The following is a 16,410-nucleotide window of genomic DNA, read 5'->3' as shown; positions in this document are numbered from 1 at the left end:
AAATAATTGAAAGGGAATGATAATTGCTGCTTGTATGGATTCCAATATAAAATACAATATTAGAACACAAGAACTTATTTATGAAGGTATATCAAAGTTCAAACACTCAAAATATAAGAATTATTAGATATGCACACTTAGTGCAAGTCAAATAAGTAGAATAGCATCGTGAAAGACTATTGGTCACAATCTTACCGTAAAAATAACCTAACCGCTGACTCCTATTTCCTCAGCTTTTAACGAATGCATCGAAGTTAAAAGCAAGTTTTGTTTTTGTAGCTATATTATTCAAATAAATGTCCTTGCACTGTTTTTTTTGGAGATGTGGTTCTACCTTAGTAGACTTGTGCTTAATGCGTGATGCACGAAAAATGTATGTTTTTTTTTATTTTAACTTAAAACTTCTAAAAGAGCATCCTGTAACAAGTCATCAGGCCCCACGTCTATAGAATTTATGTTTATTTGTAGATCTGAGAAATATTGAGACACAGCACCTCGAAAGTTCAAATGGCTAGGAGCAGTGGAAGAAAAGGTGTAAGTCGAATTTTAAGCTGATAATAACACTGGTCTGCAAGGAAATCCTCCTTTTAATGAAACTATACTTTTCAAAAGGATTTTTGTGTGCTGATTCTGAATCCGAAGTCCAAATTGGCCTAGCACGTCACGTTTTTAGGATATTCCCGTTAGAAAATCTCGAAAACCCATTTTTTCCTGTTTTCGAAATAATATTTTGGGGTAATGTAAAATTTTTGAACTAAACTATTCACGGTTTATAAAAGAACTTATTTTTTTTAAATTCAATTTCAATCTCCTCAGTATCTCTTTTCTTATTCGATACATATAAATTTAAGTAAGTTAAGTAGGTTTGGCATATCTTACCATAAAGAAACTGATCATTAAAAATTCATATTTCTTTCTCCCAAGAACAAAAGTATACTTTTCTAATAGATTTTAGTATGCTATTGAATCTGAACTCAAAAAATTTCGATCAGCTCCTGTATTTTTTGAGATATAGTAGTTTTTTTTTGGAGATTTTTTAACCAAAAACTTGATTTTGTGATATATCTCAAAATCCTGACGTGCTATATTCGTTTTGACTTCAAATTCGAACTCAGCACATCAAAAACTATAAGAAAATTATACTATTGTTCCTAGGACAGACAAATTTTAAGATTTAGATGGCAGTGTATCGAATGGTTTATCACAGGTAAGATATTACTTAATAGAAAAATGTAAAATTACAAAACACTTATTAATTGTTTTTATGTATTTTATTATAGTTTTCTTTACATATTTGACTTTTTATATATAACGGGCGTTGAGATTTTATATTTTCCTAAATTAAGGTGTTTTTGTTCACGTGATGGGATTTACTAAATATTTTTGCTGTTTTTGTCAATTAGTATCTTAAAATGTGTGTTAACTTTAATTAATAAATACAAATTTGGTGTCATATGATAGATCATGAAAAATAAGTCCTCCAAATTTGAGCTCAATACGAATATTAGTTTTATTTTTGGACTCAACCAAAATCTAAAAGGGTTATTTTCTACAAACTACTCATATTTTTCAAAAATCATTTAAAAAAAAAATGGTACGTGCTAGAATTTTTCTGAAACCAGATTTAGATTCAGGAAAGTCAAATCTTTCATAATTTGAAAAATTATTTGAAGGAGAAAAAAAGATATATTTTGTAGACCAGTGTAATTTATTACCTACATATCTTTTCTCTACAAACAACAGAAATTGAAATCATTAAAAAACGGTTAAAAAAAACGTAAAATGCGGTAAACAAAGCCATTACAAAATATAAGTTGTTTTGATTTTTACAACAATGTTATGGCATATTTTTTATAATTTGTGCAATGTCAAAAATTAATTCGATTGTACTAAACCTGGTTATTGTATTTATTTATCCCTAGACATTATTAATATGAAGCTTAAAAACTCCATGTGAAATATTTATATTCAATATACTTTTAAAGTTTGAAACCGAATAATTTTTAAAGACTAAATTTCACTCTGCATTATGAATATGAATTCAAAATACTTCACTGGAAAATGGTATTTTTATGCTACACAAAAAAAGAAGCCCGATAGACTAAAAAATTTAATTTTTAGTAGTCCGATGAAAAAAATTAATTTAGCGTTTTGAGCGTAAAAATCTATCGAAAACCAATTGCTTTATTATTTTTGAATAATTTATTTATTTTTGAATAATTTTATGAAAACAAATTAATTTTGATTTAGTGAAAACATATTCACATCACAAGGTATTATTACCCCTAAATAAATATTTTTTAACGATTGTTTGCAAGTATTCAGTTTTATTACCATACCTTTATAGGTATACTTATTTTTAACTTTATAATTTTATTTTATAAAGGTTTGTATTTGTTTTTTGTTGAGTTTACAAAAATAGTGACGCTTTTTGTTTGTTTCACAATAAACGAACTTTAAGTTGAAACCTCTCTTAAACGGTAAATTAACTTAAGTAAAGAAATAATAAATTAACTACTAGAACTACTCATTCAAATGATAAATTTATCTTATAGGTACCAATACAATATTTAGTGAAACTATAAAACAAATGTAAATATAAATAATTTTTATATATAGACATAAAAGTGTCATTGTAAAGAAAAATGTTATGTAAGAAAAGTTTACGATGGAATATATTTTAATTTGTTTTTGCAATATAAAATTGGAATTGTTTTCAATATTTTATTTTTTTATATTTTCATGTTTGAAATATCGCCGAACCTGACATTTTTACGACAAAGAATGTTAAGACAAGCAAAAATAATTTGTTAAGAGTAGTAATTCAATGCAATTTGTGTAATATACATGAATGACCAACATACGAGAATGTAACTTCAAAATTAAGAAAATCAACAAAGATCAACAAGTGTGAATTTTTTGTCAGTGATAGAATTTTGAACCACTTTTTTAAGTTAGAAAAAACGGTCACTATGGCGTATGTGGAACATTTTTTTTCTTAATTAGTTCTAGTAATTAAAAAGCTCAATTCTATGCTCTAATTTTGGTGTAAGTTATTATTTGGAAAGTTTAAAATTAAATAAAAATGCTTCTCGGAAACGGCTTCACTCAAGTAGCACACTTGTGCATAAATTGGTGTAAATTCATTAATTTTGGTGTATGATTGAAAAAACTGAAGAAAAACTTAAGATTTTGGTGTATTTGTCAAAAATACCGGTGTAAAAAAACACCATTGTATTTTCTGTGCATAATTTCAACATTTATTTTGAAATTTGGTGCAAAAAATTAACCGGTTCTCAGTTGTTTTTAAAATATACCATTAATGGTATATAAAATTAATCGTTTCTGCAAACAACCAATATAGCATATTTTTTGCACTGTATAGTATATTGTAGATAAATTAAACCATTTTTATTTGCCAAATATGTTTTGGTGAAGCTTTAACACCATATTTAAATAAAATGCACTTAAATACATAAAAATAAACAACAAAATGTAATTGAAATTATTCAGCCGCCATTTAATTCTTAAAGAAACTCCAGCTCGGGCATTTATCAAATGTAAGTACAAAAGCTGATTGAAATTCAATTAAATTAATATCATTTAACTTTACAGGTGTTAAGACACACACCGCATACTATAATAGTTGTACAAAATGAAATGTTGTTGGAAAATTTAATCGATCAGAAAATCATATGAGCTTTCCTAGATTTGATTCCAAGTTAAGCAATCTTATATCTTTATTTATCAGTGGTGTAAACGCAAACGTTGACCACAAATATTTTAAGAGGAAGTTGAGCCCAAAGTACCAAAAAAGATAAAGTCAGATGCAAATTTGGACAAAAAGGATGGAGAAGAGGATCCGGAGGCACAAAACGTCTATAAATATGAAGAAAATGTTGTTGCTGAGCGACAAGAACAGAATTAAAAAATATATATGAATATATAATAAATTTGTTTTTATTGTTTACAAAACTTATTTTTTTACAAAAATTTGCACATTTCTTATACCATTTACACGGAAAATAAAATATACCGAAAAAAATATTTTTTTGCATATTTTTAACAGTGGTGCATTTTTCTCATTGCTCCTTTAATTTCGGTGCGTTTTTTGTATAATTTCTCGATGTAATATAAATCAGTCAATATTTTATACAGTTTTCAGCATAATAAATGCACTGAAAAGAGCATATTGTATAAAACTTTTACAATTGTGTATTTTCTTTCTTTTTCTTTCAAATTGGCTCATTTTTTATTCCAAATTCAGGAATTTGTGTATATTTTGGACAACGGCCATATTTTTTAAGGAATAATAGGAAAAATTGAGATTGAGGTGGCCGCCATATTTAAATAAAAACAATGATTAGTTATTTTAATATATATACTGTCTTAATTATGCCACGTTTTTTGTACCTTCGATTTGTTTTTAACAAAAAGTCTCTAAAAAGTCTTAAAACAACCAAAAACTATGTATAATTAAAAAAAAAAAATTTACAAATCGAATAAAAAATCTTGCAATTATTAAAATTTTCGAGGCGCTCGAATTTTAGACGGGGTAGGGATAAAAATCTATCGAAATAATGTGCTTTGTTTTAAAATAAGTCACTCAGAATCATATTTATTCATGATTTTATTACGTCTATAATTTATTATTATTATGTAGGTGAATACTTAGATTCATTTAATAAATTTAAAATTATTATAGACACTTCTTTTCATAAAATAAGAAACGGTGTAAATTTCAAGCTATTTCTGATTGAAAAAATAAACTTGGGTTTAAATTTTAAATAGAAAAAATCTATGTTTCGGATTTAAATACACCAAGGAGTATAGTATATCCCAGCAAACAGAACAATTTGTATACCACTGGCAAAACTTATATAACAAAAATCGGTACAAGTTTTGTGCAAGCGGTGTTCATTATATACGAGAACATGGGTATTATTTACACTGAAACAGAATTAAATGTCTAAAAACTGCACTAAAAAGTATTGTATTTTTTATATTCAAAATGCATATCACGAAAGTGCAAAATATTATATATATATATATATAATACCAAAACGACTTTTTTGAAGAATAGATGCAAATTATTGTATATTGGAATTTCTAGATTTTAAAAAGCAAAAATTGAAATTTGGTTTTAATTTGCTCATTAACATGCCTACTTTTACCATGTAATCGCTTAATTGGAAATAGTTTAATAACTTAAGTTGAATTTTTTGAAATGCACCTATTCTATTGCGCGATACAGAACAAATAGGAAGTTTCTTGGAAGTGGTTGCTAACATTTGAAAGGCATTTTCAGGGTTTATATTTCAACAGAAAGAAGACATTTTAAAAGTATACTCCTTTTTAAAATGAATAAAAAAACAATAACAATCATGATAATAATTTGTATTTAATCAAAGCATATTATGTCAGTCATATAAGACAAGTCAGGTCACAAAAAATTGCACTACACTGATTTTTTTGGATTTTGTTAGGATAGTAGTTTAAAACCAAGTTTGCAACTTCGAAAGACCTGTGCTTACTCCGTTATGCAATATGGGAAATTGTCGAGATTTTTTTCAGTTTTTGACTTATATTTTCAACCAGTTAAAAAAGATAAAATTTTCTGTTATTTGAGCATAATCAAAGCTTCTTCTTCATGACAAAGATCTTTCGAAAAGCTGATGGACAATAATTTCAACACCTTTTTGTAGAAGAATTTTATTTGCTTGAAATCAAAAAATTAAAATATTGTGATTTTTCCGTTTTTAATTAGGTATTTCAAAGAATTATAAAACTAGTATCTCTCCGAAGTAAGAATTTGCCCATTTAACTACTTGAGAACTAATTTCTGGTGCTAAAAAGTCTTTTTACCTTTAAAGACTCCGTTAAGTCAGTTAAAAAGTGGTAAACGGGATTCGTTTAAATATATTGATCCAAGATACAAACATCGACAGTTTATTTAGGGGCATTCAAAAAAAGAAAAACATGAAAAACACTTTCAACAGACAAACCGAAAATGGTTTTAAAAACACACTACGAAAGTTACTTTTTTTCTTGTATTTACAGAAAAACTTGTTGCTCCATAAATTATTTCGAATTTCTTAGTATTCCAAATGTACTGCTTCAGTTTTATTCTGAATTGTTCTTTTATAGGAACAAATTTAAATAAATTAATTTTATGTCTGCCCTGTTCAATGGGTTGCAAATGTATCTCTTTTTATACCGTCATTTTAATGATTATTTTCAATTTTCTTGTCAGAAAAATTATATTTTTAAGACACGTTAAGAATGTTTGTCGATGGATCTTATCCAGTATGCAATTCAAATTGGTTCTATTTAAAATTTTTCCCATTGCAAATAAACTATGTAATGACAATAAATAAAGGCATTAAGAAAAACAAGAAAATATACTAAAAATGCTGATATAAAAAGTTTCGGTATTAGTATAATTTTGCGGTGTAATTTTAAGTAGAGAAGTTTTTTTAATTAAATTTTTTTTTTATTAAATTTTTAATTCTTGTCTCTATTTTAACTTTCTTTATTTTAAAGTAAAATACCTTAGATTAGTTTCTACTCTAATATTTTTTTATCATAAAATCATAAAATATGATAAAATATAAAAAGATGTTCATTGTTAAAAAAAATGCAGATAAAAAACTTAATAAATTCGTTTTTCAAAACATGACGATTTTGTTGTATGTATTTTCTAAAAAATCAATTTTCCAAAAATGTTAAACGTGTAAAATTGATATTCTTTTTATTTTAAATTTATTGTTTTATATTTTTTTAAACAAATATAAAACTTGGTAAATGCGTAATTTTAGTAGGTAAATGTACGAACAGATCGATATTTTTCTTACAAAAAAAAAATATTTTATTATTTAAAAAAAAATATAAAATTGAATTTTATAAAAAAGTGTTTTAGATAATAAAAATAATAAATAATATTAATTCTTAATAAAATAATTCTTCAAACCAAAATTTGCCTAAGCTTAGGTTTTTTAGAGTTAAAGCTTTATTCAAATTTACTAGGGCGTGGTTAGAAGTTCAGTTTTCAAGTTAAATTATTTTTTTTTAATGTCAACTTTACTTACATTTGTGAAGGGACACTTTATAGTTTTTGCTAACCCAATTCACTGGATAATTTTTAAACATTTTTTTTTTAACTTAAGAAAAAAAAAATTCAACCAAAAGCAAAAAATAAAACAATTTAAATAATTAAAAAATTAAATAAATTTTCTCAAAAAACTTAAATTCGTATTTAGTTCTTATTTTTTCACCAGTTACACTTGTTCACAATATTTATTTACTATTTTGTTATAACGATTTAAAAGACAACGTTTGATAAACTGAATCAACTGTTTCAATTTGAAGTCCTTTTATACGAAAAAATATCCATCGAAATCGGCAAGGATCATACAAGAAATGGATAAGAACTGCACTGCGCATAGCACAAAATTATCACAACACACAATTATTGTAGAACTTCTTGCAGGACACATGTTGCTGTATTTGATTTTAACAAAATTGCAACTGTTGCTTCTTTTATTATATTTGAGAATGCCGGAATACTACTTGACTGTTGAATGTTTTGTTGTTACCTATTTTGAATGCATTGACAGGTTGGAACATTCCATTCATAAAATAATTCAATGGCAACTATTGACTGAATACGATACAATAGTTTAAATGAATATGTTTTCACATTTAGTTTAAAAAAATAAAAACTTTAATGTTTTTCGAGAACGTTAAGGTATTGTCAAGGCGAAGACTAAACATGTGAACTGCGTAAATTCAACTGCGGTGCTGCATCAAAATTAAAAATCGGCAGCTGTATGAGCTATTTATCTTGTATGTGAGTCAAAAGTTCACTATTGAAGTATTACAAACTATTGGTTTCCTCTGATTTTATGAGTAAATATTTTTTTACAAACACACGGACACTCGGGCGTATGTGTACTATTTTTTTTTAATATTCTTTAATTTTGTTGGTTACAGAGTGTCGTTAAACTGATTAATTAAAAGATAAATTGGTGTTTGTCGCATCATGGCTTTTAATATATTTTATAAAGGCAAGCGGCGAGTATAATAATCTATATTTATCTAATTATAAGATATACAAAAGCAAATTACTGCTTGTAAGTCGAGCAATTTTAGATAAGTTTGTAAATAAGTTGTACGCTGTAGTTGATATTTCTTTTTATGTTTTTTTAAAGATATTAATTAAAAGCCTTCTGTACTGGTTAGTAAATGTAAATTATTGTGCGTTTTGTATTTTATATTAAAATTATAAAAATATTAAAATACTTTGCATAATCTGGCTGTCACTTGAGACCTTAGGTCAAAGAAAATTGCACTGATTTTTTTTTAGAATGTTGCTAGAATAGATTAGTATTTAAGAAAGTTTTCAGGTCTTAAATCTGTAATTGAAAAAAATTCCCAGGCCATACATTATTATTAGAAAAAAAAATAGAAGTATGACCCTGAATGCTAAATGGAGCAACAAAGTCTGGCATCTACTGCTCTACAGTGCAATACTCCAAAATGATAATGATCATTAAAAAAAAATGTAAGGTTATGACTTACGACTTGAAAGACATACTTCCTTTCATACATTCGGCTCATATTTTGTATTGTTATTAGAGTTTAAATTGAACAAAAATATAAACTAAAAATTTGTGCCATTATTAGATTTATTGAAAAATCAAGGAACAATAACCCAAAGTACCCGAACGTTTACACATAAAACAATTCAATTTTCAACTTTAAAAAAGAAAATATACTAGAAAATTATGTTTCCAATAAAAATCCATCAATTTATCAATAAAAAACCACAAAGAAGTCTAATTTTAATCAACAATTCAGATTTTGGTTTATTTCAAATCACGATGTTATGTTTTCACAAAATTGTGATCGTCTGAATCATCTATTTAAGTTTTGTTTTTTAATTGCAACGTTAAAATTTTTTTGAAAAAATTGCGATTTGAATTTTAACCAACAACTGAATTTTCATCAGTCATGTCAAGAGTCATCTTTTAATGGGATATGAATTTCTTTAGTTTCTACAAAATATCCCAAATTGAAATAATAAGAACTATCATTGGTGATACCGACGACGCACGGTTGTCCCAGGAGGTTGATGTAAAGATCACATCTTTGGTGTAGAGCCTGAGCACATTTATTTTAAGCTGAGATTAGTTTAGAAAATATCTTGTGAAAGTCTGTCTGTGTGCAGTAATTTTTAAGTGCTAGCAAACACTTTGAGTGGTTTTTATTTACTCTACAGATATTTCTAGAGCTTTCTCTTACAAATAAAGATATCTAAGCTTTAGCTTGTCGATCAGAATACCTTTGGTGAAATTTAATTTCCACTTTTGGTGAGTTTGTCAACCTTATTTTTTCCATCCATTATTTCCGGCTATCCAACAGAGTCGAAAATTAAACTGTTTTGTCATATTTGTGAGAGAACGGGCAATAGTTTTTTGTAACAATAGAGTTTGAGGAGTTTTTACTATTAGATTTTAATGCACAGATAATACCAACATCAAAAGTAAATAACACGTTTTCTATGAACCAAGATAAACCACCTTTTACTGAACAAGTCACTTTGCGATTTGGGTAGCTGTCACGTTAACAGATTATGCTGATGATTTTGAAATTATTGGAAGAACAAAGGGAGCTCTCAGTAATGCGTTATGTTGGTATTTAAGTTTTGGCGGTCAAAATGGTTTGGCTGGTTATTGAGATGAAAATAAAAGTATAAGGGCCGGTTTGTTGAATCGATTATAGATTATCAATTTTTGTATGGAATAATCCTTGATTAAAAGATAATCGACTGTGAACAAACCGGCACTAAACCTATTGTCTTCTAGGCAATTTTGATTTTGATTTTTGACAATGGCAAAGCAAAGAAAGAAAGACGTTTTTCTATTTTTTTTAATTTTCTCAAAAACTAGAAGGCTTAATAACATATGGTTTTCAGTATTTGATAAGGAATTTATTGAGGTAGTTTACATTATCGATTTAACCCGTATTGAAATCCATAGCCTTGACAAAAATAGTATTCAATGTATTTTTTCATACTTATTTTTCACAAATGTTGACTTTGAAATCGATTATTTCGAAAACAACTGATTAAAATAACTTGATTTAAAAACTCAAATTAAGTGTACAACTCTAGCTTTTGAAAAAGGTGTCATTGATAACTGTAAGTCATGCCGTTGTTTTTTAATATTTTGTTTAGTACTTTCTTAGAAAATTGCCCCTACCGCCTAAAGGGGGGGACATAGACCCCCCCTCCCATAACAAAAAATGATTGTATTGAATACCTCTACAAAAAAACCATTTTCAATTCTCGGCACCTAAGTTATAGGGTCAATGTGGGTAAATGTAAACAATTTCATGTCTTTTTTTTCTTCCGACTTTAGATTTTTATATGTTTTCACGGAACAACTTGAATGGTATCTTCAAATGCAAATATGAAATGATGGCACTTCTTCTTTATAAATATAAACAAATATTTCCCAAATTGTTTACATTACTGTCAAATATGGCATGTTTACAAATACCCCACCATGTTTGTGTTTTTTTACAAATTTGGGGTAAATGTAAACGGTGGTTTAAAATTTAGAATTTCCCCTTTATCATATGGATAACAACTTGAAAAACGTTCAAGAAGGTATTTGACAAAAACTTTTTCAAATTCCAATAAAAGTTTTTGTTTTCTTCCTTTGATTCTTTATATAGGCGCCCAATATGCATCCTGAGCAGCTCCGAACGTCAGATTTTTTGTTTTTTTACGTCAGAGACCGATTTTGCAACATCATCCACTGAAAATGATGGTGTTGGCTACTTTAAAATGTGACTCCGCGGCACTTTAGCAATAGTAATTGACTTAAAATACGTTATTTTTATTAAAACCAATAATTTCAGCAAAATTATATGTTTATATTTACCCCCAGAATACGTTGTTTACATTTACCCATTATGAAAAATATTCTGGGGTAAATGTAAACACATGCAAATCGACATAAATGTCCTGTATTTTAAAATTTGCTTGTATCACATAGAATCTACATCAAAATTAAAACCAAAAAAGTATTTGCAAATTATACTGACTTAATTGAATCTGCAAAAATATTTAATTTTTCTGAAAGACTAACGACTTGTTTGGCACTTTAAAAAATTATCTTTCACGGAAAATACGCTCGTGGAATGAATTCTCTCTTGACAGCAATGAGCTTGACGTATAAGTTAAAAGATACATGCGTCCGCGATTTGTACTTATGTATGCATCAAAGAGATTTAACTGAAGCTTGTTATGAGCCATGTTTTCATTTACCCCTGTTTACATTTACCCACATTGACCCTAGTACTTGAGCTTTGTGCTGTTATTAATTTTTCTCGAACAAAAACACGTTTACGGGGGGTATCTCGAAAAAGGAAGCTAATCCGATTTTAGTAAAAACAGATTACTATTGCTGAGGCCTTCAGGAACAAAGCCTCATTTTTAGTTTTTTCGTCATTTTAGGTCAACCTTAAACTTGTTCAGGCTCAATGTGAAGTATGTACTGGTTGTTACTGGTATGATAGGTATGATAGTATATACGAGTAGGTATTATAGTAGCTGCGTTCCTTTGGAAATATTTATGTACTTTTTAGTACTTAAAACTACTTTGATCTACTTTGCTATACTGAAAAAGTAGTTCAAAGCAGCTTTAAGTACTAAAACGTAGATAAATATTTCCAAAGGAACGCAGCTAGTTTTATAATTATAAAAATAAAGAGGGCGCCACTATTTTTTTGAAGAGGCCATAAACTGTCATTTTATTTTTCCTTTGAGAGCAAATGATGAAATATCGAAAAATTAAAAAACAACAAAAACTTCTTACTGGAATAAGGTCAGGAAGGGTTAGGAATTAAAATTTGAAAAACAAATTAGGGCATTTTTTTTCTTGAGTATAAAACCTATCTATCGGGTGTGCCTAATTTTTTTTCCTAAGGACCACCATAATATATGTATATAACATTGCTTTAGCCTAATTCTCAAATTTAAATGGGAGAAGAACACAGTTTACAGAAAAAAAAAATGTATTAGTCGCTGTTATTATTTCTTCACACATTTAAACTTTATGGTTTTAAACTATCGGATCGGAAACATTACAATTTAACTTTAATAAATAGCTTAATCTTTGGTAATTGGTACTCACCAATATGTCTAAAAAAAATCAGTATAAAAACAAACTACACAAAACTGGTAGCAATAGTAGAAATTGGTGTTATCACTGCTAACAATTTATTTGAATTCAATTGAATGTTTTCAACCTTTTTCAATTTCAATACCCCCGAACATTTGCAAAAATCACTTTTGACTTTTATTCACACTTTCCAAACTAAAATTGATAGAGTATCATAAATCACTTCGATTAAAAACTGATTCGCTACGAACTGGATTGCAATTATACCATCTTAAATCAAAAATGGTTTTAAAAAAATCCATTGCACTAAAGAATATGAACCTAGCTTATCGGGCTTTGAAAGTTATTTAACTGTTGGATGTTTATTTTTATGAATGGCATATAGGCAAGGGATAAATCATTGTAGCTAATTATCATTCACCGGTAAAAGTGACGTAGGTTGTGGTTGATATTTAGTGGTTAAGGGGTTTGGCTTTGAAGAGCTATATAGAATATCTTATAAAAATAGTACAGGTTTAAGTGTGGAGAGTAAATGCGATGAGTTAATTTATTTCAAGTATCGGAAAATGTGAAGATTGATATGATGTTGTTATGATTTTGTCTTAAAGAAGAAGAAGTTAAAAACACAGTCAATTAGCATTTTAAAAAAGCTTAATGCTAAGCTTATAATTAGGTAATCACTTAAAACAAGTGTTTTTTTTTTTTAATTTATGATAAGAGTTTAATAGAGGACCTAGAAGTAGCTTTATGAAAACTATAGTAAATTGTATGCCTTCAAAAATTAATTCAGTAAACCAATGACTTTGTTTGGAAATTCAGTTCAAAGTGCAATTTTGTTCTAAATTTTCCCAATGAGACATGTCTCATGAGACATTTGTGAAGATTGATATGATGTTGTTATGATTTTGTCTTAAAGAAGAAAAAGTTAAGAACACAGTCAATTAGCAGTTTTAAAAAGCTTAATGCTTAGCTTATAAATAGGTAATCACTCAAAACAAGTGTTTTTTTTTTAATTTATGATAAGAGTTAAATAGAGGACCTAGAAGTAGCTTTTTCAAAACTATAGTAAATTGTATGCCTTCAAAAATTGTACAAATTGTAATGCCTTCAAAAATTAATTCAGTAAACCAATGACTTTGTTTGGAAACTCAGTTCACAGTGCAATTTTGTTCTAAGTTTTCCCAATGAGACATGTCCCATGAGACATGTCCCTAGACATATGTCCCATGACATGTCCCATGAGACATGTCCCACGAGACATGTCCCGTGAGACATGTCCCATGACATGTTCCATGAGACATGTCCCGTGAGACATGTCTCATGAGACATTTGACGTGAGGCATGCCTCATGAGACATTTCCCGTGAGACATGTCTCACGAGACATGTGCCTCACGTGAAACGTCTCATGAGACATGTGTTTCACGTGAAACGTCTCATGAGACATGTGTTTCACGTGAAATGTCTCACGAGACATGTTTCTCACGTGAAATGTCTCATGAGACATGTCTAACGGAAAATGTCTCATGAGACATATCCCGTGAGACATGTCTCATGAAACACCACTTACTAATTTCATCAGGAGCTGATTCCCGATGTTAACTCGTCGACGACCACGGCCCAACTGAACAATGTGAGTGTGAAAGGGGCAACCCCTTTTATAGCAAAATATGATCCTCCCACAGAAACATAAAAATATTTATTTTATTTACTATTATATTTTTGATGTGGTAGTTGGTGCTCCGCCCCTCTGTTTGGTGTTTTTAATATTTTTTTTATGTTAATGTACAAGATCAGAATGAAGGTATTGCTCGTTTCTTGTGTTTTTCTTAAGGCTGGAACGAGACGAAAAGATCTCTGAATTTGTTGGCTATAAAGCCTAGTACTATAAGGCAAAATAATAGGTGTGTTTTTTATTACCACCGGGCTTAACTGGACAAAAAAAACGCATCGGGGCTTAACCTGAAATCTTGGCAGCACTGTATATTGAATGTTCCGAAAACACAAAACACAACAAAAATTCAGAGTTGTCATATTTTTCGCTTTCGAGTTATTCCTTTATTTTCATGTATGTTTTACAAAAAAAAATACAATAAAGTATGCTAGTAAACCTAGTTAAATACATTTTATCATTCCAAACGTGAGTTTTCACGTTTGTAAACAAATTCTAAACAATTTCCGAAAAAAATAGTTTGGTAGCACAGATTTAAAACTGTTCAAAAAGTTAAGCCCAGAGAAATCTCCGGGCTAAACAACTAAGCCCACGGGGCTAAAGTGTTGTTGTATTTAACATGTAAATTGCTTAGCCCCGACTGCGTTTTTTTTGTCCAGTTAAGACCAGAAACACACCTAATAATTAAAAAAAAACTAATAAAAAAAAACCTAAAGTGCAAACCAATACAAATATTGTACCATATACGGTGTTAAAACAACATCAAATATTAGGTGTGTTTTTTTGTTTATCTATATAGATTTTGTGCAAAAAAACGACATCGAGATTTTTGGAATCCGTGTTAAAGTTTGGCAGCACTGAACATTAACTTTGACAACTGTCTGTCAAAAAGTTTGCTTTTGCTTTTTTATTTAAAAAATTAAAATTTAATAAAACAAAGCTCTAAACAAAATGAGAGAAAAAAAACAAACAAAAAAATCGTAGAATTGTTCCTGTTTTACCTATGCTTACTTATGATGCCCAAGGAGATGACGAACAGAGATCGCTGCCACACATCGACAATGGTTTCCATTCCAAACTACCACCAGGAATTCTACCACATGGTTTGCCCACTATGAAGGAAGTTGCATCAGCCATAACACCACTTGAATACAAAAAAGAACCTGAAGAGAAAAATAAAGTAAGTGAATTTTTTCTCTCCTCTCTTTACATTAATTTAACATTTGTGCTTTCACTTAAGGAACTATCGGAAGAACAAAAACAGATGATCATCTTGTCGGCGGACTTTCAAAGGTTTGTTTTACCCGCTGGACGTGTCATCGAAAGGGCTCTATCTGAGAATGTCGACATCTACACCGAATACATTGGAGGTGGTGATAGGAGTCAAACGATGAGAGGACACATGCTAGGTTGTCATTGAATCGAGATTTCCACGAAGACCGATGGTCTAAGAATCGATGCATCACTTCAATGGATTGGTCAACACATTTTCCTGAACTGGTTGTTGTTTTATATCACAATAATGAGGTTTGCATTTGTATTTTTTTCTACGATTCTATCTAAAACCCACTAACTTTTTTAAGGAGAGTCACAATGAACCAGATGGTGTTGTAATGGTCTGGAACACAAAATATAAAAAACAAACACCCGAAGATATATTCCATTGTCAAAGTGCCGTTATGTCAACATGCTTTGCTAAATTCAATCAAAACCTTATACTCGGTGGAACGTATTCCGGTCATATTGTATTATGGAATAATCGAGTGGAAAAGCGCACACCCATCCAGAGGACCAGAGGACACCTCTAAGTGCAACTGCACATACGCATCCAGTGTATTGTTTGCAAATGGTTGGCACACAGAATGCAGACAATGTGTTATCGATCTCAGCCGATGGCAAGCTTTGCTCATGGAGTTTGGATATGTTGTCGATGCCGCAAGATACACTGGAATTGCAGCCACGGCAATCGAACCCAATTTCTATCAGTTGCATGTCCTTTCCATCGAATGAGATTAACAATCTGGTTATGGGTAGTGAAGATGGCAATGTTTATTATGGTAAAAGTTTGTTGTGATTTTCCATTTGCTTATAAATAAATTGTTGTTTCTACTCAAGCTTATCGACATGGAATACGTTCGGGTGTGTCTGAAGTCTATGAGAAACATTTGGGTCCAGTGACGGGAATATCAACTCATCCAAATCAATCTACAACAGATTTTGATGATTTGTTTCTTACATCGTTCATTGATTGGACAATTAAGTTATGGAGTCTTAAGGTGAAATTTAATATCTACTATAACGACCAATATGTATTACATTTTTTGTATTTACTTGTAGGACACTAAACCATTATATTCATTTGAAGAAAATTCAAATTATGTTATGGTCTCCAATTCATCCCGCCTTGTTCGCTTCTGTCGACGGCAGTGGTCGCCTTGATTTATGGAATACCGAAGTGCCCTCGGCATCGGTGATTTTTTTTTTTTTTTTTTTTGTGTATGTATGATAATGAAAATTAGTAAAAGAGTATTTACTGAGTAGGTACCTAC

General features: G+C 29.3%; 1 protein-coding gene and 1 pseudogene across 1 annotated transcript in view; one reads left to right on the top strand and one right to left on the bottom strand.

Annotated features, from left to right (window-relative positions):
- Positions 1-7,842, bottom strand: part of LOC129919511 (sodium-dependent serotonin transporter) — a 33,041-nt gene extending 25,199 nt beyond the window's left edge. The window contains exon 1 of the mRNA XM_056000413.1: positions 7,089-7,842. The gene's annotated coding sequence lies outside the window, so the exon portion shown is untranslated. The remainder of the gene's footprint in view (positions 1-7,088) is intronic.
- Positions 7,843-14,682: 6,840 nt separating this feature from the next.
- On the top strand, positions 14,683-16,382 carry LOC129919512 (cytoplasmic dynein 1 intermediate chain-like; annotated as a pseudogene).
- Positions 16,383-16,410: the final 28 nt, after the last annotated feature.

This window comes from Episyrphus balteatus, chromosome 4 (genome assembly GCF_945859705.1).
Source record: "Episyrphus balteatus chromosome 4, idEpiBalt1.1, whole genome shotgun sequence".
Taxonomy (NCBI): Eukaryota; Metazoa; Arthropoda; class Insecta; order Diptera; family Syrphidae; genus Episyrphus; species Episyrphus balteatus.
This window is presented reverse-complemented; position numbering and strand designations above follow the sequence as displayed.